The sequence below is a fragment of the Geotrypetes seraphini genome, chromosome 2, assembly GCF_902459505.1.
Source record: "Geotrypetes seraphini chromosome 2, aGeoSer1.1, whole genome shotgun sequence".
Lineage (NCBI taxonomy): Eukaryota > Metazoa > Chordata > Amphibia > Gymnophiona > Dermophiidae > Geotrypetes > Geotrypetes seraphini.
Genome location: NC_047085.1, coordinates 384,512,066 through 384,540,050, shown reverse-complemented (window position 1 = coordinate 384,540,050; position 27,985 = coordinate 384,512,066). Strand labels below are relative to the sequence as shown.

General features: G+C 48.7%; 1 protein-coding gene across 6 annotated transcripts in view; it reads right to left on the bottom strand.

Moving 5' to 3' along the window:
- DAZL (deleted in azoospermia like) overlaps positions 1-27,985 on the bottom strand; it is a 322,370-nt gene that overhangs the window by 271,861 nt on the left and 22,524 nt on the right. The window lies entirely within an intron of this gene.

The following is a 27,985-nucleotide window of genomic DNA, read 5'->3' as shown; positions in this document are numbered from 1 at the left end:
CAAGATGACAGTCAAAACATGCATTGGCTTGCATAAACTACTTACTTCATGCAAGCCCAAACGCATAATCATAATGTGATTCACAAGAATGTACACATAGCTGTAGTAGTATGTCTGATACATGTAGCTTTTCTGAACATGTTCTGACTTGTAACTATCACAGCACAGTGGCTGTATCAGCAAGTCTGGCTTTAAGGTTCATCATGACCTTATAACACCATATGACTTCATTATTTGACAAAGCTTGCCTTTGGCGTGATGCTTTCTGTCTATTCTTTCTGTGCAGCACCTGGTTCTTTCCCTAGTTAACTAAGCTATGCCTGTGTGGATTTTGGAAACTTACTCTGCACTTGCTGACATGTACAACTTGTTGTGCTCTATTTTCATTGTGTTCTCACACTGATATTTTTCACCTCACTTTTATTCTGTATTTTTAGGTGACTTATCTTATAGAGACTAATAATATGCTAGAGTCCTGCAGTATTGGAATCTATGATAGTTCTGAGTGACAGAAACCATCTACATTCTATTCTGGAGAAAGCTGTTTGAAGCTTATTTCTGATTTCTCTTTGCCTGACCAAGAATTACTTAAAAGATGCTCTGGACGAAATTTGTCCGTGGAATCTAATATCTATACTCATCATGAAGCCTTGATTCTGACGGAGTTTGAATTTCTACAGAAAAACTGCTGTAATCCGTTCAGAAAACAGATTCACAGTAATATCAAAAGTCTACGCCCAATTGATCTTCCTGCAGCTGATTATTTAAAAGCTATCACAAAGCACGAGTTTAAACCAGGCCAAAAGCTTGCCCAAGATGCAGGCAAGACTTGCGTGTCAAACTGCAAGATCTAAATAGCCCTAAGTCTGATTCTGACAGTGATGACCTTACCAATGCATCTGAAAACCTCAATGCTAGCTTTTCACCACTAAGAATCTCTCCTCTAAAGATTCAACGGATTAGCAAGCAAAATTCCTTAAGTTATGCTACACGCAAACTCTCTGAAGCCCATAATGCAATTGCAGACCAAATTACACATTGGTGACTTAACTCCAGCTGATATCAAAGCAGAACCAGAAAGTAGCCAATGTAAAAGGTGTTCTGACTATGACCTTCTATTGACTGAACTGAAGTAGAAGTTGGAATTATCTAGTAATAGGGAGAAAATACAAATTCTCACTCTTGCTCCACACAACTGGACTATTGAGAAAACTGCTTTGGAATTTGGCGTTTCAATAAGAATGGTTAAAAAGGCCAGGAAGCTAAACAGCAGGGTGGCATTCATACTGTTCCAGCAACAAAGAGATGAAAAATGCTTGCACAGCAGATTACACAGAAAGTCCTGGATTTTTATGAAGACGATGAAATCTCTAGAATATGCCCAGGCAAAAAAGATTATGTCCCTGCTCGGATCAATGGTGAAAAAGCAGAAAAGATTGCTATTATGCAATCTGAAGGAACTGTATACCACCTATCGCAGTCAGCATGGGCCTGAAATTGGGTTCTCAAAGTTCTGTGAGCTTCGGCCAAAGTAGTGGTCACAGTCGGTTCATCAGGGACTCTTTTAGTCAGTGTTTGCACAATCCACCAGAATGTGAAACTTATGCTTTCAGCAATTGCAGTTCCAGAGGACTACAAGGTACGAAATGTCCTGGGCAGATCCCTCTGGAGGAATATTTTACTGAGTTCTTTGGTGAACAAGATCCAGATGATATCATTGAATTTAAACAGTGGATTCACACTGATTGGGATACACTGGAAACTCGGCAGTTATCCATAGAGGACTTCACTTCTGAATTAATTAGAAAAATTTCTAATTTGGCCAGCCAACATTTTATTTCCAAATACCAAAGTGCTTTATCTGAAGGAACTGAAAGCAAATATAACAGAGGGGCATGCTATTGTTTTGATGGACTTTGCTGAAAATTATTCCTTCATCGTTCAGGATGCATTACAGGGGTTTCACTGGGAAAATAGCCAAGCAACATTATACCCCTTCGTTGTCTGCTTCTGCAATCCTGATATCCAAAGCCTATGTATATGCATGCGTCACGATACTATTGCTGTTCATGCATTTTTTAGGAAGCTTATTCTGCATCTGAAGGAAGTCTTGCCTGTCTTAAGCCATATTCACTACTTTAGTGATGGTTCTGCTGCACAATATAAAAACTTCAATAATTTCATTAATCTCTGCAGCCATGATACTGATTTTCAAATTATTGCTGAGTGAAACATCTTTGGCACCAGCCATGGCAAATCTCCATGTGATGGGATTGGGGGAACAGTCAAGTGTTTAGCTGCCCATGCCAGCTTACAACGCCCTCTCAATAACCAAATTTTGACACCAAGGGATCTATTTGAATTCTGCAATAAATCTGTCGGTCAGGGATCAAATTTTTCTTCATTGCCAAGGAAGATATTGAAGCAATAAGACCTGCTCAGGAGCAAAGGTTTAGTATGTGCTACACAGTGGCTGAAACAAGAGAAACAATTTAAGCCCATAGACACTGCTAGACTCTGCATTAACAAAATTTCAAGTGACACCAGCTCATTCATTGCAAATGTCTTAGAGTCTGCACCCACCCACTGGGCATCCTGTTACTATACCGCCCACCTACCCCTTGGACCAATTCCTCTAATCTCGTCTTCGAGACCATAACAAACGCCTTCCTTAAATTTCAAAGACTTCTGATCGTTGGTGATATCAATCTCCACCTTGACGACACCAACAGCAAGGACACGACTGAATTCAACAACATCCTTACCTCCCTAGGCTTCCCCTCACCCACCCCATCTCCAACCCACAAAAAAGGGCACACTCTAGACTTCACCACCTTCCTCGATCTTACCGCCTTCAAAACTTCAACCGCCGACACTCGCTGGGAACAAATCCCTTGGTCTGACCACTTCTTAGGGACTACCTGCCTCCCCATCTTCATGTCACATCTTGAATCCCCACCCCACTCCTCTCATTCCATAACCTTCCGCAAAAAAACCTCGAGCAATCTATTCTGGTCCAAATTCCTCAACCAACTCTCCTCCAACCCTAGACCTACAGACCCCGAATCCCATTGGCGCAACTAGACCGCCCTCTCCGAGTCCACCTACCACTCCCTTGCTCCAATATCCACTAAAACCATCTCCTACCCCCGAAAGGCCCCCCGGTACTTACCTCTTCACAGAGAATTGAAACAGAAATGTCGCGCTTTGGAGCGCAAATGGAAAAAATCAAAATCCCCCTCTGATAGACAGACCTGGAGGGTCAATATTAAACTTTACAATTCAACTTCCAAAAGGCCTTTGACAAGGTACCCCATGATCGGTTACTTAGGAAGCTGTGGAACCACGGGGTGGAAGGGGACGTACACAGATGGGTCAAACACTGTTAGGCAGGCAGGAGACAGAGGGTTGGAGTGAAGGGTCACTACTCGGGCTGGAGGAAAGTCACGAGCGGAGTTCCGCAGGGGTCTGTACTTGGACCGCTGCTGTTCAATGTATTTATTAATGACCTGGAAACGGGGACGAAATGTGAAGTTATAAAATTTGCGGATGACACTAAACTCTGTAGAAGGGTTAGAACTACGGAAGAGTGTGAGGACCTACAAAGGGACCTAAGCAAACTGGAGGAGTGGGCGAATAAATGGCAGATGAAATTCAATGTAGGGAAATGCAAGGTCATGCATACAGGGAGAAAGAACCCGATGTTCAGCTACCAAATGGGGGATTAGTATTAGAGGGAAGTAACCTTGAAAGAGATTTGGGTGTACTGGTGGATACAACAATGAAGTCAATGGCGCAATGCGCAGCAGCCGCGAAGAAGGCAAACAGAATGTTGGGTATTATTAAAAATGGTATTACGACCAGAACAAAAGAAGTCATCTTGCCGTTGTATCGGGCAATGGTGCGCCCGCACCTGGAGTACTGTGTTCAGTATTGGTCACCGTACCTTAAGAAGGATATGGCAATACTTGAGAGGGTCCAGAGGAGAGCGACACGAATGATTAAGGGCATGGAAAACCTTTCATACACTGAAAGATTGGAGAAGCTGGAGCTCTTCTCCCTGGAAAAGCGGAGACTCAGAGGAGACATGATAGAGACCTACAAGATCATGAAGGGCATAGAGAAAGTAGAGAGAGAAAGATTCTTCAAATTTTCAAAACATATTAGAACAAGAGGGCATTCGGAAAAATTGGAAGGGAATAGATTCAAAACAAATGCTAGGAAGTTTTTCTTTACTCAGCGAGTGGTGGACACCTGGAATGTGCTTCCAGAGGATGTAATAGGGCAGAGTACGGTACTGGGGTTTAAGAAAGGATTGGACAATTTCCTGTTGGAAAAGGGGATAGAGGGGTATAGATAGAGGATTACTACGCAGGTCCTGGACCTGTTGGGCCGCCGCGTGAGCGGACTGCTGGGCACGATGGACCTCAGGTCTGACCCAGCAGAGGCATTGCTTATGCTTATGTTCTTATGTAACACTAAATAAAGCCAGGAAGAACTTCTTCGGAGAAAAGATCTCTAGATCCAACAACCAGATCAGTGTGCTGTTTAACATCTGGCGCTCCCTAACTACAAAAAAAGACCCATCCTTGCTCCCACCGTCTCTATCAGCCGATGCCCTTGCAAATTTATTTAATGAAAAGGTTACCACCCTAAGATGTTCCTTCCCACCCACAGTCTCCTACAATTCCCTGACCTCTATTGACCTCAACCCTACCTTACCTCTCTCCACCCCCATCCCTGCCGACAGATCCTGGACAGTCTTCAAGCTTGTTTCCGAATCGCAAGTCTCCAAACTCTGCCTCAAACTAAAAACTTGCAAATGCACTTTGGATCCTTTCCCCTCCTATCTACTCGAGAATATCTCCACACAGGCCATCGCTTCCCTCACCGAACTTATAAACTCTGCCCTAACATCGGGCCTTTTCTCCCCCGACATGGGACATATATTATTGACCCCTCTACTGAAAAAGGCCGACCTTGACCCCTCCATACCATCAAATTACCGTCCAATAGCAAATATCCCTCTCCTAACCAAGTTATTGGAATCCATCATATCCACCCAACTCTCATCCTACCTAGAAAGATTCTCTATTCTCCTACCCCACCAATTCGGCTTCAGACCCAACTTCAGCACCGAATCTCTTTTGGCCTCACTAATCTCTAAGGTGCAACAACTCCATTCTTGCAACAAATTCGCTGTTCTCCTACAATTCGACCTCTCCGCAGCTTTCGATGTCGTCCACCACGATATCCTAATCTTTCAACTCTCCGAAATAGGCATAAGCTCCACAGTCCTAGATTGGTTCTCGAAATTCCTACACTTCCGCTCCTACACCGTTAACACAAACGGTAACTCATCACCCCCCTGGAAGCCGAAATGTGGAGTCCCGCAAGGCTCACCCCTCTCTCCTATCCTTTTCAACATCTACATGTCCTCTCTGAAACTCCTTCATCTATCCCCCCTAGAAACTCTCTACTCCTATGCTGATGACATCCTCATCCTCCTCGAGACCAACTCGAACCTCTTTAACCTTGCTGAGAACATATCCACATGTATAACGAATCTCCAATCCTGGGCCCAATCTGTACAAATGAAACTGAATGAGTCCAAAACAAAGCTACTTTGGCTCGGCCCAATATTAGATCATTTACCCACCTCTATCTCACTACCTTCCGGCCCCACTCTTCAGCTTGAGTTTTCAAGCAAAGTCCTAGGCATCGTCATAGACTCCTCTCTCTCCTTCAATGATCACCTCAACTCCTTGGTAAAAAAATGCTTCTTAGCCTTCATATGTTGAGGAAAGTGAGATCCTGCTTTCATCATTCTCACTTCGCCGTCCTCGTTCAATCCACCATCCTCTCTAAACTGGACTACTGCAATTCCATCTATATAAGCCTAACTAAGAAAAACCTCCATAGACTTCAGCTAATTCAGAACGCCGCGGCTAAGCTTATTTTCGCAAAAGGCAAGTTCGATCACGTCTCCCCACTTCTCTCCAAGCTTCACTGGCTCCCAGTATACTCCAGAGTCCTCTATAAATGTGCCTGCTTAGCCTTCAAGATCCTACATGGCGTCCTTCCTCCCGTTATCCCACTCTTTTGGAATTCCTCAAACCCACACTCCACCAGACCCTCCCAAAAACTGAAACTATCATTCCCCTCTATAAAAGGTATATCCCGCACAGGAAAACTCGGAACATCCCTCCCCTTTAGAACCACAGAACTCTGGAACAATCTCTCATCCCCGCTCAGAAATTCAAGCTCCTTCCGCAAACACTTGAAAACTTGGCTCTTTTCAAAAATCTAATCACCTCCCGTTTGCCAGTATCCTGTCCCTCTCTATCTCCTTAGTCCCTCTCCTATATCCCCTCATTGTAGTTCCTTTCCTCTTAACTCTGTAAACCATACCGAGCTCTGCGCTTGCAGAGATGGCGCGGTATACAAACCTAAGGTTTAGTTTAGTTTAGTCTGATACTGATCCTGCATCCAGCATCCTGCATCAGCTTTCAACCTGGACAATACTTAGCTTGCATATATGACAATTCTGGCATCTCAGGGCCCGTCTGAAAGGCCTCTGTGCATGCGTGGATGTCAATGTGATGTCACACATGCATGTGATGTCATCAATGCAACATCCGTGCACTTCCAGGTGCCTTGCTACATTTTCCGACTTCTTTTCGGCCCCGGATCATTTTTGAGTTGTGCAGGCCTGTGCTAAAGCCTCACCACACATCCAGAAGTGGAACAGTGCCAGATAGGAAGCCAAAGCCAACCCACTCATCTAGAGAAGATAAAGTGGTGGACAGGCAGGCGAAGCCACTCTGTACATTCAGAGATGGAGAGGTGCCGGAGAGGCAAAAGAAGCAACCCTGTACATGCAGAGATAAGCATTATAATAATAATAATTTTATACTTATATACCGCCAAAGCCACAGAAGTTCGAGGCGGTTTACAGCAAGAAGCGCTGGACAATCAGTGAAGAGGTTACAATCAAAGTCAGCAATACAATCTTACATAATGAAGGACTATGAAAGCTATATAGTTCATTAGGGTTACTGGCTGAGTAAGCAGAGCTGAGTAGATTCTTAGTTAACAAATTGATTGAACAAGCTCGTTTTTACCAGTTTTCTAAAACTGAAGTAGGATGATGAGTGCAAAAACATTACTAAGTCAATCGTTCCATTTGCCTGCCTGGAAGGCAAGAGTTCTGTCCAAGAATCTTTTGTAGTGGCAGGCAGTCAAAACTGTTGTACGCCCAGAGATAGGGCAGTGCCACACAGTGGAGCTGCCGCTGCAGTCCACCTCCCATAAAGTGGCTGTGCCAAACAAGCTGAAGGCACCTGGTCAGCATCCAGTGATGTAGCTAGTTGCCTCAAACAGGCATTAGGATGGACAATAATACCCAAAATAGAGAGAACTAAGGGAGGAGCCATGACACCAGCTGTAGGATCCCGATACTATATCCTACAACGGAGTGGAGCCAGAGATGGAACTGCAGCATGAGAGAGGAGGAACCGCCTCTGAATTTGTTTGGAGAGTGGCAGCCAAAATGGAGGCACAATAAATAGGCAGAAGGCGCTATCTGTACAAATGGAATAGAACCCCAGAATGGACCAGGCCGAACAGGCACGTCCACTCTTTCTCCAGAAACCGCTAATGGGGCCAATCCACAGAAAGTGAGCCTAAACATGTAGGAAGAGCCACTTAAACACGCCGTTTCCAGAAGGGGGGCAGTGATGGAGCTTAATCAATGGTGACAATTAGCCGAACTGGCATAATATACTATGCACAGCAACCAAGGAGCTTGCCAGGCAGTGAAAAACAAATCTGGAGCCACAGATGCATGAGGTTAGGAAGGTGGCAGTACAAGAAGCTGCACCCAGCATAACAGCAGCTGAAGTAACTGTCAGCCTAGCTATCGCTACCATTCAGCATTTCACCATACATTGGGGGGGCCACTAACAAAACTGACAGTAACCACTTGCTACATGAAGAACAGACTGTAGTAAGAGGAGCCATACAGGTGACTACTGGCTCCAATTCAAGACTGACTAAATGCTAAACTATGGCCGAGATCCCTCCTGAGAACACAACCGCTAAGACGCAGCTGCGGCATATAAACAAGGCACCTCGCTGCCCATGGATGGAATGACAATTGCATGAATGCCATCCTCAAAGACAGGGTCATCTGTATGCCAGATCGGAAGGCACAAAGGAAGAAAAGAGGTTTGTAAACGCAAGATAGATCCCCTCTCTCCAGGAAGCTAACACCCTGCTAGGTCAGCACATGAGTTAACCAGCTCCCTGCCACCGAGGCCCGATGACAACCTGAGTTGGGAAGTAAATCTCAGGACAGGCCAAGGACAGGCAAAAGCAGAAAGTTGCCAAAGAACTCCTGAGGAAGGCCACAGGTAAGCAGAGTCGCCACCCAAAAGGGACAGAGTACAATGAAGAACCCTATTATATAGACCAGGGGTGTCAAAGTCCCTCCTCGAGGGCCGGAATCCAGTCGGGTTTTCAGGATTTCCCCAATGAATATGCATTGAAAGTAGTGCATGCAAATAGATCTCATGCAGATTCATTGGGGAAATCCTGAAAACCCGACTGGATTCTGGCCCTCGAGGACCGACTTTGACACCTGTGATATAGACAGTCTGAATGGATTTGAATAACCTAGCAATAGTGACCCAGGCATAATGCTTTTAAAGACAGCAGACAGGAAGGTAGGGAATCTCATAAGCCACACCTTGCTGAGAAGCCAACCACTCCTAAGACTGCAACTGGGAATGGTGGAATAGACTAGCATACCGCATAGATGCAGATACACTGCTGAGGAACAGCATCAGGTGCCTCTGTCCCTGCAACTGGACTGTCAAACTAAAGACAACGGTAGAAGAGCAGAGGCCCACTGAGCCCTGGAGCAACTGACGAAAGGAGAAATTAGGTTCTTACCTGCTAATTTACTTTCTTTTAGCTTCTCCAGACCAGTAGAGGTTAACTTTACGAATGGGTATATATCTAATCATGACCAGCAGGTGGAGACTGAAAACAAAACTTTGGGACAGTATATCCTAGCCCCTCCTCTCTATTTCCCTCAGTCTGCCGAATAGCCAAGCAGAACCAAGAACTGGAAAACAACAGAGAGAAAAAACAATACTCCGAAAGGAGTAACAAATAACATACCCAAAATGCTGTTGGAAAATGCAGAGGAGAAATTCCCGAAGGAAGAATGTCCCCACAGCTCGCCAGCTAAGCCAGCCGAGCCACAGCCGCTGTTCTTCAATTCTCCCCGGCCCTAGAAAAATACTAGAACCCGCAGCAAAAACCAAAAACTGCCCGCGCAACAGCCCCAACAACAACAACAACAGACAGGGTGGGGACCTCTACTGGTCTGGAGAAGCTAAAAGAAAGTAAATTAGCAGGTAAGAACCTAATTTCTCCTTCTTTAGCACTCTCCAGACCAGTAGAGGTTAACTTTACGAATGGGACGTACCAAAGCAGTCCCTCTCACGGGCGGGACCCCCGAAGGGCCGATACCAGTACACGCTCACCGAACACCGCGTCCCGACGCGCCTGCACATCAACCCGATAATGACGAACAAAGGAATGCAAGGAAGACCAAACCGCAGCCTTACAAATATCCACTGGAGGCATGAGCGACGACTCAGCCCAAGAAGCCGCCTGACCCCGAGTGGAATGAGCCTTGAGAAACTCCGGAACAGGCTGCTGTTTCAGAAGATAAGCGGAAGCAATCGTCTCCTTGATCCAGCACGCAATAGTAGCCTTAGAAGCGCCAGCTCCCCGACGAGGACCCGCCAGGAGGACAAAGAGATGATCGGACTTCCGGAATTCCTGGGTCCGCTGCACATAAGAGCGAAGGACCCGACCGACATCCAACTTGCGCAGCTGCCGTTGCTCAGAAGAGCCCTCCCGACCACCCAAGACCGGGAGAACCACCGATTGATTGACATGAAAAAGAGAAACAACCTTCGGCAGAAAGGAAGGAACAGGCCGCAAGACGACCCGCTCCCTAGAAAACTCCAAGAAGGGAGCCCTACAAGAGAAAGCCTGCAGCTCAGAAACACGCCTAGCAGAAGTAATGGCCACCAAAAAGACCGCCTTCAAAGTAAGGTCCTTCAAAGAACAGTCGTCCAAGGGCTCGAAAGGCGGACGCACCAAAACAGAGAGAACCAGATTAAGATCCCAAGAGGGAACCGAGGGCCGTAGGGGAGGCCTAAGCAACTTGGCCGCCCGCAAAAACCGAATCACATCAGGAAGAGCCGATAAACGCTGACCTGACACCAACCCTCGAAAAGCCGACAGGGCCGCAAGATGAATCCGGAGAGAAGACCAAGCCAGGCCTCTATCCAGGCCATCCTGCAAGAACTCCAGAATGTTAGGCAGAGAAGCGCGAAAAGAGGTCACTCCCCGCGCCCGACACCATTCCTCAAAGAGACGCCAAACCCGCACATAAGCCCGAGAGGTAGAAAGCCTCCGGGACCCCAACAGTGTAGAGATCACCTTGTCTGAATATCCCTTCTTGCTAAGGCGACCCCTTTCAAGAGCCACGCCGTAAGACAGAAGGGAGATGGGTCGAACATGGGAATGGGACCCTGCATCAGAAGGTCGTCCGAGAGAGGCAGAGGAAGAGGATCCGCTACCAGGTGCCTCACCAGATCCGCATACCACGGACGTCGAGGCCAATCCGGCGCCACCAGCACCACCAAACCCGGATGGTGAACAATGCGAAGAAGCACTCTGCCCACCAGCGGCCAAGGAGGGAACACATACAACAGCCCCTCCGTTGGCCACTGCTGGACCAGAGCATCCAGACCCTCGGCCAGACCGTCCCTGCGACGACTGAAGAAGCGGGGCACTTTGGCATTGCCACCCGTGGCCATCAGGTCCATCAGGGGCTGCCCCCAAGCCTGCACTATCAACTGAAACGCCTCGGCGCCGAGACACCACTCTCCTGGATCTAGGAAGTGACGACTGAGGAAGTCTGCCTGAACATTTTCTACTCCGGCTATATGAGAGGCCGAGAGGTCCAGCAGATGGGATTCCGCCCAAACCATGAGCAGAGCCGCCTCCTGCGCCACCTGAGTGCTCTTGGTGCCCCCCTGACGATTGACATAAGCCACCGCCGTGGCATTGTCAGACAGCACTCTGACCGACTTGCCCAGCAACAGGGAGTGGAAAGCCAACAGCGCCAGACGGACCGCTCTGGTCTCCAACACGTTGATCGACCAGGCGGCCTCCTCCGCGGACCAGGTGCCCTGAGCTGAGTGACCCAAACACTGAGCCCCCCAACCCAGGAGACTCGCATCCGTCAGGAGCACCGTCCACTGCGGGAGATCCAGACCCACCCCCTGAACTAGGTGAGGGGTCTGGAGCCACCAACGCAGACTGCAGCGCGCCAAGCCTCGCAGGGGAACCGGAACATCCATCCCGTGCCTCTGGGGAGACCACCTCCGGAGCAGAGCATACTGGAGAGGACGCATGTGGGCCCGCGCCCACCTCACCACGTCCAGGGACGCCGCCATCGACCCCAAGACCTGGAGGAAATCTCGCGCCCGAGGACACCGGGACGCCAAAAGCAGGCGAATCTGAGATTGCAATTTGCTCACCCGGCCCTCTGGGAGGAAGACCTTCCCCAAGGAGGTGTCGAACAGCACCCCTAGGTACTCCAGACGCTGAGCCGGGACCAACCGACTCTTGGAAAGGTTGACCACCCAGCCCAGCGACCGGAGAAACTCCACCACCCGAGCAGTAACCCGGGAGCTTTCCTGCAACGACTTTGCCCGAATTAACCAGTCGTCCAGGTAGGGGTGTACCAGGATGCCCTCCGACCGCAAGGCTGCCGCGACGACCACCATCACCTTGGTGAACGTCCGAGGAGCCGTGGCCAGCCCAAAGGGAAGCGCACAGAACTGAAAGTGCCGACCCAAGATCGCAAAGCGCAGGAAACGCTGATGAGAGGCCCGAATGGGAACATGCAAGTAGGCCTCCGTCAGATCGAGAGAAGTGAGAAACTCCCCCGGCTGAACCGCCAGAATGACAGACCGCAGAGTTTCCATACGGAAAGAGGGAATCTTGAGAGCCCTGTTGACCCCTTTTAAATCGAGGATGGGCCGAAAGGTCCCCTCCTTTTTGGGCACCACAAAGTAAATGGAGTACCTGCCCGTGCCCCACTCCGGAGGGGGCACCGGAACAACTGCCCTGAGATCTAGCAAGCGCTGAAGGGTCTGGCGAAAAGCCTGCGTCTTCCCCGGAGTCTGACACGGAGAAGCGAGGAAAAAATCCGGCAGAAAGCGGGCGAACTCCAGGGCATAACCGTCCCGCACCACCTCCAGGACCCACTGATCGGACGTGATCTCGGCCCATTTGGGGAAAAATTCGCGCAGCCGAGCCCCCACCGGAACCAAAGGGGGCGCCGGCAAGGCGTCATTGTGCAGGACGGGAAGCGGGGGAACCGGCGGAGGGATTCCCTGCCCCCCGACGGGCCCCCCGAAAGGGCTGCATGCGCTGGAAGAACCGACCCCGGGAAAATCCCGGAGACTGGAAAGAAGCAGCCCCACGCCCAGGGCGATACTTGCGAAAATCCCGCAAACGCCCCCGGGCCGCACCCCCCCGAGACGCCGGGCGGGCACGGTCCTCCGGCAGACGGGGAACTTTCGAGTCCGACAGAGTCTGAATCAACTTATCCAAGTCCTCTCCAAACAAAAACGACCCCCGAAAGGGAAATTTAGTAAGCTTAGCTTTGGACGCAGCATCCGCCGCCCAAGCGCGCAGCCACAACACACGCCTTGCGGCCACGCCAAAAGCCATAGACTTAGCCGATATCCGCACCAAGTCATATAGAGCATCTGAGAGGAATGAGGCCGCCATCTCAATCTTCGCAACCTCCTGATCCACCAGAGACCAGTCGTCAGACTCTCGATCCAAGACCCGCTCCGCCCACCGAAATACGGCGCGAGCGACCAGTCCCCCACAAATAGCCGCCTGGACCCCAAAGGCAGAGACCTGAAAATTTTGCTTAAGGATGCTCTCCAATTTGCGCTCCTCAGGGTCCCGCAAGGCAGAACCGCCCTCAACAGGCACGGTATGCCGCTTGGAAATTGCCGAGATCACCGCATCCACGACTGGCGAAGCTAACGTAGCCCGATCCCCTTCAGGAATGGGATACAGGCGAGCCATGCTGCGCGCCAGCCGAAACGGCGTCTCCGGCGTTTTCCACTGCTCCAGAATAATATCCCGAATATCCTGATGCATAGGAAAAGAGCGGGAAACGGAACGGATCCCCCGTAACAGGGGGTCCCCCACACGCGGAGTCTCCGGCGGCGCGTCCTCAAAACGCAAAACCGAAGAAACCTGTTGAATAAGGTCAGGCAGCTCATCTTTCTGAAAAAGGCGCACCACGGACGCCTCGTCACTGGAGAACGGGAAATCCGACAACCCGCCGCCAGCTTCCGTCCCCTCCAGAGAGTCCTGGAACTCCTCAGAAGGGTCCAGGTCCTCCTCCAGACCGACCCGTTCCTCCGACCACAAATTCTCGTCCCACGACACCCGCGGACGCTTGGACAAGGGAGGCGGCGGAGGGGACGTCACGCCAGACGAAAGAGGCAAAGCCGCAGGGAGCGCGGAGGAAAACCCACCCCCCGAAACCCCCTGGGTGCAACCGGGACCCCCAGCCGCCTGAAAATAGGCTCTGCATAAAGAAAAGAAAAATTCAGGAGAAAAACCCCCCGAGGGTCCCAAGGGACTCCCTGCCACAGCAGGGGACCCAGCAGAACCTTGCCCCTGCATAGTCAAAACAGGCGGAAGGTCACCTGAGGTGGAAGACAAAATGGAGGGGCCAGACAGAGAAGATGGCGGTTTTCCCGCCAAAAAAGCTCCCTCCATAGCCTGAAGCGGCTGAGAAACCTGAATAGTCTCAGCCGCTAAAGCAGGCAAGCCGGCATCAGCTGTCAAAAAATCAGCTGAGAGGGAATCCTCTAAAACCCGACCGTCGGCGGTTTGGGGAATCCCTCCGTGGGCGGACGGAGAAGACCGGGCTTCCCCACCGTTCCCTGCCGACTCGCGAGGCACCATCGGCGGGGAGCTCTGGGCGCCTGCAGCCGCTGCCGACGGAGCTCCTCCACCGCACCGGCCTGAACACCGCTTGCACAGGCCGGCCGCGAGTGCCTCGCATCTGGAGCACAATGAGCACTTTTTCCCTTTAGAAGTGCTCATTGCTCCATACGCGACCTAGCTGCAAAAAAGTGCCGGTTAGTTGAAAAAATACAGTAAAATACAGTTTTCTTAAAGGGATACAACCCTCCAGACCAGCACTACCTCAGGATTTTTTTTTTTTTTTTTTACAGAACAGACTCCACAGGCTCTCGAAGCAATATGCCTTGCTTGATTTAGGGGGCAAGGCTTACTGCTGAGGCTCCTCTAAAAAAATGTGGGGAGGTGGAGGAAGTGGGGGGAGGGACCCCGCTCGTGACCCGCCGGGTTTGACACCCCCGAGGTCGGACGAACCCCCAAACAGAGTCCGTCCAAGCTCCGTCCGGCTAAAAACAGGGACAATAAACCCCCTAAACAAATTCCAACAGCCCTACCAAGGGAGATGGGTACAGATCACTCAACACCTGCTGGAGACTGAAAGAAGACTGAGGGAAATAGAGAGGAGGGGCTAGGATATACTGTCCCAAAGTTTTGTTTTCAGTCTCCACCTGCTGGTCATGATTAGATATATACCCATTCGTAAAGTTAACCTCTACTGGTCTGGAGAGTGCTAAAGAAAGCACAGTTACTTACCGTAACAGGTGTTATCCAGCAGGCAGATATTCTTGACTGATGGGTGATGGCACCGACGGAGCCCGGTACGGACAATTTTAGAATGATTGCACTCTAAGAACTTAGAAAGTTCTAGTTAGGCCACACCGCGCGTGCGCGAGTGCCTTCCCGCCCGACGAAGGCGTGCGGTCCCCAGTTAGGATAAGCCAGCTAAGAAGCCAACCTGGGGAGGTGGGAGGGACGCAAGAATATCTGCCTGCTGTCCCTGGATAACACCTGTTATGGTAAGTAACTGGTGCTTTATCCCAGGACAAGCAGGCAGCATATTCTTGACTGATGGGTGACCTCCAAGCTAACAAAAAGAGGGATGGAGGGAAGGTTGGGCATTAGGAAAAAAGATTTTGTCAAAACAGATTGGCCGAAGTGTCCATCCCTTCTGGAGAATGAATCCAGACAATAGTAAGATGTAAAAGTATGAACCGAGGACCAAGTAGCAGCCTTGCAGATTTCCTCAATGGAAGTGGAGCGGAGGAAAGCTACAGACGCTGCCATAGCTCTAACTTTGTGGCCAGTGACAGAACCTTCCAGTGTCATGCCCGACTGAGCATAACAGAATGAAACGCAAGCAGCAAGCCAATTGGATAAAGTGCGTTTAGATACAGGATGACCCATCTTGTTAGGGTCAAAGGACAAAAAAAGTTGAGGAGATGATCTGTGAGGCTTAGTGCGTTCGAGATAGTAAGCCAAAGCACGTTTACAGTCCAAGGTATGTAAAGCCTGTTCACCTGGATGAGAATGAGGCTTCGGGAAAAAAACAGGTAGGACAATGGACTGGTTAAGGTGAAAGTCAGACACAACCTTAGGGAGAAACTTTGGATGTGTACGCAGAACCACATTATCATGGTGAAAAATAGTGAAAGGTGGATCAGCCACTAGTGCATGTAACTCACTGACCCTCCTGGCAGAGGTGAGAGCTATAAGGAAGACCACTTTCCAAGTGAGAAATCTGAAATGTGCTGTGGCCAAAGGTTCAAAAGGAGGCTTCATTAAAGAACTACATTGAGATCCCAGATCACAGGAGGGGGCTTGAGAGGTGGTTTCACGTTGAAAAGGCCCCTCATGAACCTGGAAACCAAAGGATGAGCAGAGAGGGGTTTCCCATGAATTGGCTCATGAAAAGCAGCAATGGCACTAAGATGAACTCTGATAGAAGTAGATTTGAGACCAGAGTCAGACAAGGAAAGAAGATAGTCCAACACCAGTCCCACTGCTAGAGACGTGGGATTATGGTGATGTAAGAGGCACCAGGAAGAAAACCGAGACCATTTCTGTTGATAACAATGAAGGGTGGTCGGTTTCCTGGAAGCATCAATGATAGAACGGACAGGCTGAGAAAGGAGTGAGTGAGCCGAAGTTAGCCCGAGAGATACCAAGCTGTCAGGTGCAGAGACTGTAAGTTGGGATGCAGTAGGGACTGTTGATGCTGAGTAAGCAGAGAAGGAAACAGTGGAAGAAGTATGGGCTCCCTGGAACTGAGTTGAAGTAGAAGAGAGAACCAGTGTTGCCTGGGCCACTGTGGAGCGATGAGAATCATGGTGGCTTGTTCCCTCCTAAGCTTGAACAATGTCCGCAGCATGAGCGGTAGAGGAGGAAATGCATAGAGGAAGAGATTGGTCCAATCCAGGAGAAATGCATCGGGTGCCAGACGGTGAGGGGAGTAGAGTCTGGAGCAAAACAGGGGCAGTTGATGATTGTGAGGAGCTGCAAAAAGGTCCACCTGAGGAGTGCCCCATTGAGCGAAAATGGACTGGAGAGTCAAGGGGTCGAGAGTCCATTCGTGGGGTTGGAGAATTCTGCTGAGATTGTCTGCTAAGGAATTCTGCTCCCCTTGAATGTAGAGAGCTTTCAAGAATAAATGACGAGCTGTCGCCCAAGACCAAATCCGTTGAGCTTCCTGACACAACAGGATAGAGCCCGTCCCCCCCTGTTTGTTGATGTAGTACATAACAACTTGATTATCTGTGCAAAGGAGTAGTACTTGAGGAAAGAGAAGATGTTGGAATGCCTTGAGGGCATAAAACATTGCTCGGAGCTCCAGGAAATTGATGTGATGCTTCTTTTCCTGGACAGTCCAAAAACCCTGAGTTTGGAATTTGTTCAAGTGAGCTCCCCAGGCATAGGGGGATGCATCTGTGGTGATGACTAGATGATGAGGAGGTAGATGGAACAGTAGACCTCTGGATAGATTTGAAGATGTCAACCACCAAAGAAGCGACTGTCGAAGAGACGATGTCACAGATATGTGTTGTGAGCAAGGATCCGTCGCTTGTGACCACTGGGTTGCTAGGGTCCATTGAGGAGTACACAGGTGAAGACGTGCGAAGGGGGTGACATGCACTGTTGATGCCATATGCCCCAAGAGCACCATCATGTGATTTGCAGAGATGGTAATCTGTTGAAACACCTGCAGAGATGAAGGATGGTCTGAAGGCGGTTGGATGGAAGAAACGCCCTCATGAGAACAGTGTCCAGAATGGCGCCAATGAATTGAAGTCGTTGGGTTGGAATTAGAGAATGACACGGTGGCGGTTTACCCGCGGCTACCGCGTTTAGCCACTGGTAGCCCGCCAAAAACGGGAAATGAAAATAGCAGCCTCTGCGGGGACGGGGACAAGGCCATCACCACCCCATGGAGCAGTGAATGGTCTTGTCACCGCAGTGAGGCATAAAGGATCGTGCGGTTCCCGCAGCCCCCACCCGCCCACCGGCTCGATCGTTTAACCAGCTTCCTCTCTCCACCTCACCTTAGTTTGCCGGCTTTCTTTTTCGGCGACCGGAACGCTTTCAAAAGAGCCGCGCATGCGCGGCTGCTCAGTATTCAATCTTCAGCTCTGACCCAACCGGAAACAGGAAGTTGCAGCAGAGCAGAAGATTGAACTTTGAGCAGCCGCGCGTGTGCGACTCTTTGAAAGCATGCCGGTCGCCGAGAAAGAAAGCCGGCAAACTAAGGAGAGCTGGAGAGAGGAAGCTGGTTAAACGATCGATCTGGCGTCCGGGTGGGCGGGTGGGGGCTGCGAGGACCGCGTGTTCCGGCTCACACAAGGAAGGAGGGGGTGAAAGGGAAAAAGTTTCTCTTCCTTGGAAATAGATTCTGAAGTGACCTCATCAAAGAAGACCAGCACCAAATGTACAAGAAATCCCTTAAACAATGTCAAGAGCCCAAAATAGAAAACTGCTACTGCCTTGAGACTCCATTATTGAAGGAATCAACTTGAAATCACAGAAGAGACAGGAAAAGGTTAAATGCCTCATGGAATCCTCAGGTACAAAACACAAACCAAACTGTGAATGAAATCAGAGCAGACAGTAAGAATTATAAAATTGATGTCATTATCCATCTGGAAAAAAAGGCGTACTAGAAATAATGCCTCAGCAATACAATTTTCAGAAGTTCTATTTGCTCATGGTAAGGGAGAAGAGAGTCTGCTAGTGATGGTGGGGGGACTGATAGAAGATATGAAAGAAGGGTGGTAGAAAGGAACAGATGGTAAAGGAGGTAGGGAAGGGTGGTGGTGGAAAGGAATAGAACAGACATTGAAAGAGGGTAGAGAGGAACAGACCCTGAAGGGAAATGTGGAAGGCAGAGTGGGGAGAAGACGCTGGAAGGGAAGAAGACAGATGCCAGACTATGGGGGAGCGGAGGGAAGAACATGGGTGCTAGACCAATTGTGGGAGGGAGTGAAGGGAGAGGCACAGTAACAGCAAATGGAAGACGCAGAGAGAAGACACACAGTGGATGGAAGGAATTGAATGAGAAGATGTGGAAAGCAGAAACCAGACAACAAAGGTAGGAAAAAAAATTTATATTTATTTATTTATTTTTTGCATTAGGATAAAGTAGTATATTAGTTGTGTTGATAAAAATTTATAAACAAAGCCCTGCCAGCTGAACATCTCTTTCTCTAGTTCAGCAGCAGGAACTTTGATTTATAAGAAAGGAATAAGCTAAATATTACAGTACTAAGGCTTATATGGATGCTGCGGGGACGGTGACGGGGCGGTGAATAGGATGGCAGTGGCGGTGACGGGGCGGTGAAAGGGATGGCGGTGATGGTGACGGGGCGGTGAAGGGAACGGCGGTGACGGGGCAGTGCAGAGGATGGTGGGCCGGGGACGGTGCAGTGACGGGGACAGATTTTTCCCGTGTCATTCTCTAGTTGGAATGAGGTGCGACTTGGGTAGATTGATTTCGAAACCCAACAGTTGAAGAAAGTGAATGGTCTGGTTGGTGGCAAGCCTGAGGAGAATGAGCCTTGATCAGCCAGTCGTCCAGATAAGGGAAGACTTGAAAATTGTGAGAGCGGAGATAGGCTGCTACCACAATCAGACACTTGATGACTACCCTGGGAGAGGAGCCAGACCGAAGGGTAGCACCTTGTACTGATAATGATTTTGATTGATGAGAAAGCGTAGATATTGTCTGGACTCTAGATGGATAGGAATATGTGTGTAGGCCTCTTTGAGATCGAGGGAGCATAGCCAGTCGCCCTGAGTGAGAAGAGGGTAGAGGGTGGCCAGAGAGAGCATTTTGAACTTCTCCTTGACCAAACATTTGTTGAGATCTCCGAGATCTAATATAGGTCTGAGGTCTCCGGTCTTTTTGGGAACTAGAAAGTACCGGGGGTAAAATCCCTGACCTCGCTTATCTGGAGGAACTGCTTCGATGGCATTAAGAAGAAGGAGGGATTGAACCTCTTGAGTGAGAAGGAGGGATTGAGACCTGCTGGAAGCAGACTCTTTTGGGAGGCCTAACGGAGGAGGAGTCTGAAAATTGAGGGAGTAGCCGTGGGCGATGATAGAGAGCACCCACTGATCGGTGGTAATTACCTCCCATCGCCCAGAAAAAATTGGACGCGACCTCCAATAGGTTGTGGAAGAGGACAGGAGGGAGGAAAACTGGCGATGCTCTGGAGAAGAGAGTCAAAAGGGCTGAGTTGGTTTAGGCTGAGGAATAGGCTTTATTGCAGGCGGCTGTTGTTGGCGAGTCTGTTGGTGCTGCTGTTGCCACTTTCTCCGAGGCTGGGGAGGATGAGGCTGAATTGGCCGAGCAGAGAAACGAAAATTAAAGACGCGAGCACAGCGACTCAACAGAAACTAACCAAATAAACCGCGGTGCAAGAGGGACAATGAGATTGCGCAAAGCAAAGGAGCAGTGCTTCTGGCTCCGTGGAAAAAGCAGTTACTTACCATAACAGTTGTTATCCAGGGACAGCAGGCAGCTATTCTCACAAGTAGGTGACATGATTCAACAGAGCCGCGATGCGGACGCCTCACAAGCAGTCTTGCTTGAAGAAACTTGAAGTTTCGAGTCGCCCGCACCGCGCATGCGTGAGTGCCTTCCCGCCCAGCGTAGGGCACGTCTCCTCAGTTCAGATAGCTAGCAGAGAAGCCAACCCAGGGAGGTGGGTGGGATGTGAGAACAGCTGCCTGCTGTCCCTGGATAACAACTGTTACGGTAAGTAACTGTGCTTTATCCCAGGACAAGCAGGCAGGTATTCTCACAAGTGGGTAACCTCCAAGCTAACCAAAGTGGGATGGTGGGAGAGTTGGCAACTTAGGAGAATAAATTTTGCAATACTGTTTGGCCAAACTGTCCATCCCGTGTGGAGAAAGTATCCAGACAATAATGAGAAGTGAAGGTATGAACCGAGGACCAAGTGGCAGCTTTACAAATCTCCTCAATCAGTGTCGATCTGAGGAAAGCTACAGAAGCTGCCATTGCTCTGATCTTATGGGCTGTGACTTTACTGTGAAGGGGCAATCCAGCCTGGGCATAGCAGAAAGAGATGCAAGCCGCCATCCAGTTGGAGATGGTACGCTTAGAGATAGGACGCCCCAACTTGTTCGGATCAAAGGAGACAGTTCTGTGTAGTTTGGTGCGTTCCAAATAGAAAGCCAAAGCATGTTTACAGTCGAGAGTATGACGAGCTGATTCTCCAGGATGAGAATGAGGCTTAGGAAAGAACAATGGATGGTTGAGATGAAATTCCGAGACAATTTTAGGAAGGAACTTCGGATGAGTGCGAAGAACCACCTTGTCATGATGGAACACTGTAAAAGGTGGATCCGCAATCAAGGCTTGGAGCTCACTGACCCGTCGAGCAGAAGTGAGGCCAATGAAAAACACCACTTTCCAAGTGAGATACTTCAGATCAGCCTTGTCAATTGGTTCAAATGGAGTTTTCATAAGCTGAGAAAGAATATTGAAGTCCCAAACCACAGGAGGCGGTTTGAGAGGAGGATTGACATGGAAAAGTCCTTTCATGAATCTGGAAACCACAGGATGAGCAGAGAGGGTTCCCTTAAAGAGGCTGATGGAAAGCAGCAATTGCACTAAGATGGACTCGAACTGAAGTAGACTTGAGGCCAGAATGAGAAAGGTGCAAAAGATAGTCCAAAACACAAGATAAGGAGGAATGTTGAGGCTCCTGATGATGAGAAAAACACCAAGTAGAAAATCTAGTCCATTTTTGGTGGTAGCATTGCCCAGTAGCAGGCTTCCATGAAGCTTCCAGAACATCCCTCACAGCTTGAGAAAACTGGAGAGGTGCTATATTGAGAGGAACCAAGCTGTCAGGTGGAGAGACTGCAGGTTGGGATGAAGCAGAGATCCCTGATGCTGTGTAAGCAGAGAGGGAAAAACTGCTGCTGAGTTGAAGTAGAAGGGAGTACCAGGGTTGTCTGGGCCACCTAGGAGCAACCAGAATTATGGTGGCATGGTCGGTCTTCAGCTTGACCAGCGTCTTTTGAATGAGAGGAAATGGAGGAAACTCATATAGAAAGAGATTTGTCCAGTCCAGAAGAAAAGCATCTGCCTCGAGGCGATGAGGGGTGTAGATCCTGGAGCAGAACTGAGGCAGCTTGAAGTTGTGGGGGGCTGCAAAGAGGTCTATCTGAGGCGTTCCCCACTGAGAGAAGATGTGATGAAGGGGCGCGGAATGAAGAGTCCATTCGTGAGGCTGTAGAAGACGACTCAAGTTGTCCGCTAAGGCATTGTCCGCCCCCTGAATGTATACAGCTTTGAGGAAGGTATTGTGGCGAATTGCCCAATCCCAAACTTTCAGAGCTTCCTGACAGAGAGAGGCCGATCTCGTGCCTCTCTGTTGACATAATACATGGCGACCCGATTGTCTGTTCGAATGAGGACTACACGGTCGTGGAGAAGATGCTGAAAAGCAATGAGAGAGTTGAAAATCGCCCTGAGTTCCAGCAGATTGATATAATAATAATTAATAATAATTTATTTTCTTATATACCGCCAAAGCCATGGTAGTTCGAGGCGGTTTACAACAAGAGGAGCTGGGCAGTCAGCGATAAGTTACAAAATAGAATCAATGAATACAAGTACACTGGAAGCAAGTACAAATAAGAGGCACTGGACAGTCAGCGATAAGTTACAATATAGAATCAATGAATAAAAGTACACTGAAAGCAAGTACAAATAGGAAGAGCTGGACAGTCTGACAATGACGATCCATACTGGTCCAAAAGCCTTGAGTACGGAGACCATCGAGATGAGCCCCCCAAGCGTAAGTTGAAGAATCTGTCATGAGAACTTTCTGATGAGGGGGCGTGTGAAACAGTAAGCCTCTGGATAGATTGGAAGAGAGCATCCACCAGCTAAGAGACTGTGTCAGAGCAGGAGTGACCTGAATGTGTCGAGTCAGAGGGTCGGAACCTGCATCCATTGAGATGCCAGGGTCCACTGAGGTATTCTGAGGTGAAGTCTGGCAAAAGGAGTCACGTGTACTGTGGAAGCCATGTGACCCAGAAGCACCATCATGTGTCTCGCCAAGCTGGAAAGGCGAGAGGAGACTGACTGATAAAGATGGAGAAGAGCTTCCAGACATTGTTGAGGAAGAAACACTCTGAATTGGACTGTATTGAGAACAGCTCTGATGAATAGAAGAGTCTGAGAAGGTTGGAGATGGGATTTTGGAAAGTTGATTTTGAATCCTAGACTCTGCAGGAATCAGATAGTCTGCTGAGTCGCTAGGACGACTCCTTGAGACGTGGAATCCTTGATGAGCCAGTCGTCGAGATATGGAAATATTTGAAGACCATGGTTCCTGAGCGCCACGGCCACCATCACCAGGCACTTGAAGACTCTGGGTGACGAGGCCAGGCTGAAAGGGAGTACTCTGTATTGAAAATGGAGATTTCCCACCTGAAATCTGAGGTACTGACGGGAGGCCAGATGGATGGGAATGTGTGTGTAGGCCTTCTTTAGATCCAAAGAGCATAACCAGTCATTCTGCTCGAGGAGGGGATAAAGAGATGCCAGGGTCAACATGCAAAATTTTTCTCTGACTAGAAATTTGTTGAGTACCCTGAGATCCAAAATAGGTCGCAGATTACCCGTCTTCTTCGGAATAAGGAAGTACCGGGAGTAAAATCCCTTGTTCTGTTGAGCCAGAGGAACTGGCTCGATAGCTCGAAGCTGGAGCTGAGCTTGAGCCTCCTGAAGAGGAAGGGTGGTTTGGGAGGGATTGGAAGGATACTCTCTTGGAGGATGTTCCGGAGGAACTTGATGGAACTGAAGGGAGTATCCCTCCCTGACGATGGAAATGACCCAGAGATCGGTGGTAACAGTCGTCCATCGGTGGTAAAAATGATGGAGACGACCTCCGATAGGGGGAAAAACGGGAAATGGCAGAACTATTGAGGTTATGCTTTTTTCCAGACAGTCAAAAAGGCCGAGGAGCCTTAGGTACAGCAGGGGGTTGAGGCTTCTGCTGTTTCTGTGGATGTTGCCTCTTAACAGGCTGACGAATGGAAGGAGCCTGCTTAGGTGGGAAATGCCATTGGTAAATTTTAGGAGGGCGTGCAGGCCAAGGAGGAGCCGGCTTCGGGCGGAGAATGGATGAAAAAGACTTCTCGTGGTCCGAGAGCTTCTTGGTGGCTGCCTCTATTGACTCGTCAAAGAGGTCATTACCAGCACAAGGAACATTAGCCAGCCGGTCCTGCAGGTTAGGATCCATGTCGATGGTACAGAGCTACGCCAGACGCCGCATGGCCACCGAGCAAGCAGTTGCTCGAGCAGACAGCTCAAAAGCATCATAGGAGGACTGACGAAGCTGCAGCCGAAGTTGGGATAAGGATGCCAGGACTTCTTGGGACTGAGAATGCGCATGAACTTTTGAAGGATGGATAGAAAGAACTCCAAGTAGGTGATGAAATGAAAATTATAGTTGAGGACTCTGGAGGTCATCATAGAGTTTTGGTAGATGCGACGACCAAATCTGTCCATCGTTTTACCTTCCCTTCCCGGAGGAACAGTGGCTTACACCTGACAAGGGTGAGAACGTTTCAAAGAAGATTCAACCAGAAGGGATTGATGAGATAATTGAGCGGTGTCAAACCCCTTATGATGTACAGTCCTGTATCTGGAATCCAATTTGCCTGGAACAGCTGGAATGGAGTAAGGAGCTTCCAGACAGCGGGCAAAGGTTTGATCCAAAAGCTTGTGAAGAGGAAGCTTGAGGGATTCAGCTGGAGGTTGAGGCAGATGCATGGTCTCGAGATACTCCTTGGAAAACTTGGATCCAGTGTCAAGCTGAATATCCAAGTCAACCGCCATCTGACACAGAAATGATGAAAAAGACAGCTGATCTGCCAAAGCTTGGCCTCGAGAGGGACTCAAGGACGTTGAGGCAGCTTGGTCCAGTGAAGAATGAGATCTGGATGGAGAAAAAGAACCCATCGGGTCTTCGAGATCCGGAAGGGGAAGGGTCGAGGCAGGCGGTGGGGAATACTGAAGAAAAGGCTGCTTCCAATGAGGCGAAGCGTGCCTGGATGAATGCTTCGAAGAATGCCTCAATCTATGATGCGAGCTGTGCCTAGAAGCAGGCCTCGACATTCGAGGAGAGCGTGTCCCAGTCGAAGCCACCAGAGAATGGATAGGCTGGAGGCTGTGGAACGAAGCAGAGGAGGCTGAGTGGAAGAACCTCGAGGCACTCGCAAAGACTCTGCTCCTTGCATCGAGTGTAAGGGTTCCAACGGAGGCATGGGCAAAGACTCTGCTCCTTGCGATGCATGCCGAGATGCCAGACATGACACCTGCAGAGACTCTGCTCCCTGCGGAGAGTGTCCGTACGATTGAGGCACAGGAGGTGGCTCGACCTCGCGGGAGACCTCCCCATGCCCAGGCTGGATTTGTGAGAGAAGCTTCGGCCCCATGGTAGTAAAGAGCTGAATGAATTGCTTCTCTAACAAGGTCTGGAATGAAGCCAGCAAGGACGGATCCGCATCTCCAACGGGACCGCCTGCACGGGCTTCATGCTCCCTCGAGGCAATGTGAGAGTGCTTGGACTTAGAAGCCTTGGGCACTTTAAGCACCACCGGGGGAATGGGCTGCTGTGCTATCTGACCTGAAGAGACAGAAGAAAGCACTGTAGCAGGCGTCAAAGACATAGCCGGTACAAGCAAGGCAGGTTTGATGAGGCTCTGAGCAGAAGCTGTGGAAGCCTGGAGAGCATCGGATGATGTCGAGGGCGAAGCACCCCTCGAGGACGAAAGCTCCATCGAAGACTCCATGCTGAAAAGCTGCTCCCACAGGATGCAACGAACCTTGAAAGCACGAGACTTTAGTGTTGAGCAAAGCTGGCACGATTTTGGGAGATGTTGAGGCCCAAGACACCGAAGACAGCGTCGATGAGGGTCCGTTAAGGAAACCACGCGCTGGCACTTGGAACACTTTTTAAAACTGGTTGCAGGCTGGGACATAGGCCGAAAAAGCTCCGCCGCAAGATCAAAGCTGCGGGGCTGCGGCCACATGGCCTGCCCGGTCTAACGAACAGGAAGAAAAATTTTTATTTTATTTTAAAAGAAAGAAAATGAAATAAACAGCGATTCGTGACAAAAAGAAACACAAACCGCGGTCAAGAGAAGGCAAAAGTGAAATTACTTCATGCAGAGAGTCAAAGACGGACTTCTTGGCTCCGCGGAAAAGTAAGAACTGAGAGACGCGCCCGATGTTGGGCGGGAAGGCACACGCGCATGCGCGGTGCGTGCGACTCGAAACTTCTGTTTCTTCAAGCAAGACTGCTTGTGAGGCATCCGCATCTGGGCTCCGTCGGATGACGTCACCCCACTTGTGAGAATACCTGCCTGCATGTCCTGGGTTAAACAAAGACCTGAGGAGACACAAGCCCTAGGCAGGGCAGGAGGAGCACGCGCGGGCCAATCTCAAGCCTGAAGGTCTTCGAGCAAGTCTGCTTGCGAAAACGTCCGCTAGGAGGCTCCGTCGGTGACATCACCCACATGTAGAGAATATGCTGCCTGCTTGTCCTGGGATAATGATACTAATTAGCCAGGAGAAGTTTCATCCAAGAGGAGCACCTGCAAATCAGTTCTTTATCTCCACCTGCTGGTAGATGTGTGCTATCCCACTAGTCTCTGGATTCATCTGCTGCTGTTGCTAGGGAAACACAAATTTCAAGAATTTTCTTAATTTGTGCTATCATAAAAGATTTTGGAATGATTGCCGAATGGAATTTTTTTTGCTACAAATCATGGTAAGTCACCATGTGGTGGCAATGGAGGTAAAATAAAGTGGTTAGCAGCTAGAGCAAGCTTGCAGCATCCACCTGAATGCCAAATTCTCATGCCTAAATATCTTTTGGGACTTTTTGCAACATTTCATGGAGTTAAATTTGCTTTCATCAACAAATAGCAAATTGAACAAGAAAGAACATTGAAAGAGGAAAGATTCCAGCATGGCCACACTAACAGAAGCAAGAGAAAATAATTTTTTGCCAATCAATGAAATGACAGTTCAAGTCAGCAGGGTTTCAAGTGATGCATAATTTTTAGCCAAGATTAGCGACAATGATGATAAAGGAATGCTAGTAGATGAACTTCAGCCAGGGCAATATGTTGCTTGTATTTATGATAGTGGTAGATTTGAAACATATGTGAAACCTCCACTGAACAGAGAGATGCTTTAATAAGCTTTATGCATCCACATGGCCCAGCAACTTCCTTTTACTGACCTTCAAGAAGTGATACTTGCTGGGTTCCAGAGCAGGATAACATTGCAGTTACTCCACCAACTCCATCAATGACATCTGGTCAGCAGTATAGTTTTCCTGAAATTAATCAGCTGCAGATTAATGAAGCCTCACGAAAGTTCAAGTAATCCAGATAATGCAGGCTTGAGATCCTGTGGAACAGAAACCCACAAGCAGGCTTGGGGATCCTGTAATAAACTAAATCTTAAGCTTATAGACCGCATCTTCTCTATAAGAATAGAGCTCGACATAGTTTACAATAAAATTAATGAAGCGAAAAGAAAAGATATGCAGTGAGATTTGTAAAGAATAGAGATAAAAGAAGTTTCACAATTTTGAAAATAACCAAGTTTTCCAATGTTTACAAAATATTTGAAAAGAGTCCAAGTCCCACAACTGTAAATTATTCCATAGATTGTTATTTTGAAAGAAAGATTTCCCCAATTTACCAATGAAGATAATGCCTTTCTGCGAAGAGGAAAGATAATTTGAGTTTTTGTATAGTTTTGTATAGTTTTTGAGCAAGATCTTTTAGAATTCCATGATAAAGGGATTAGAGAAGGAAAAATGCCATACAAGATCTTAAATGTTAAACAGGCACATTTGAAGTGTACCCTGGAAATTACTGGAAGCCAATGAAGTTTAACAAAAGCGGAGATACGTTCTCAAATTTACTTTTAGCGAAAATTAACCTGGCCGCAGTATTTTGGATCAACTGAAATCTTTGAAGACTTTTTGGTCAGACTTAGGTAAATCTAATTACAGTAGTCCAACCACAAAAGAATGTTCGATTGTACAAGAAGAGCAAAAAAAGATCTAACTTTTCTCAGCATGTGAAGGCTGAAGCAGCTTTTTTTTTTTTTTTTTTTACAAGCACAAAACTACTTGAGAACTCAATCTGCAAAGATGTCCCCGATGGCAATACGATAAATGAAGGAAGATGACCTAACTTCAGATACTGCGGCAAAGAAACACAACCATGGCTGTTGCATGTCTATTAAGTGTAGCCCCTATGGTAATAGGGATACTGGTTTGCTCATCTGGAAACCAGTAGTGACAAAGCCTCCATGGACCAATGCAATACCCATTTCATACAGGTGTGTATCATGGGCCATGCACATAAAATATCC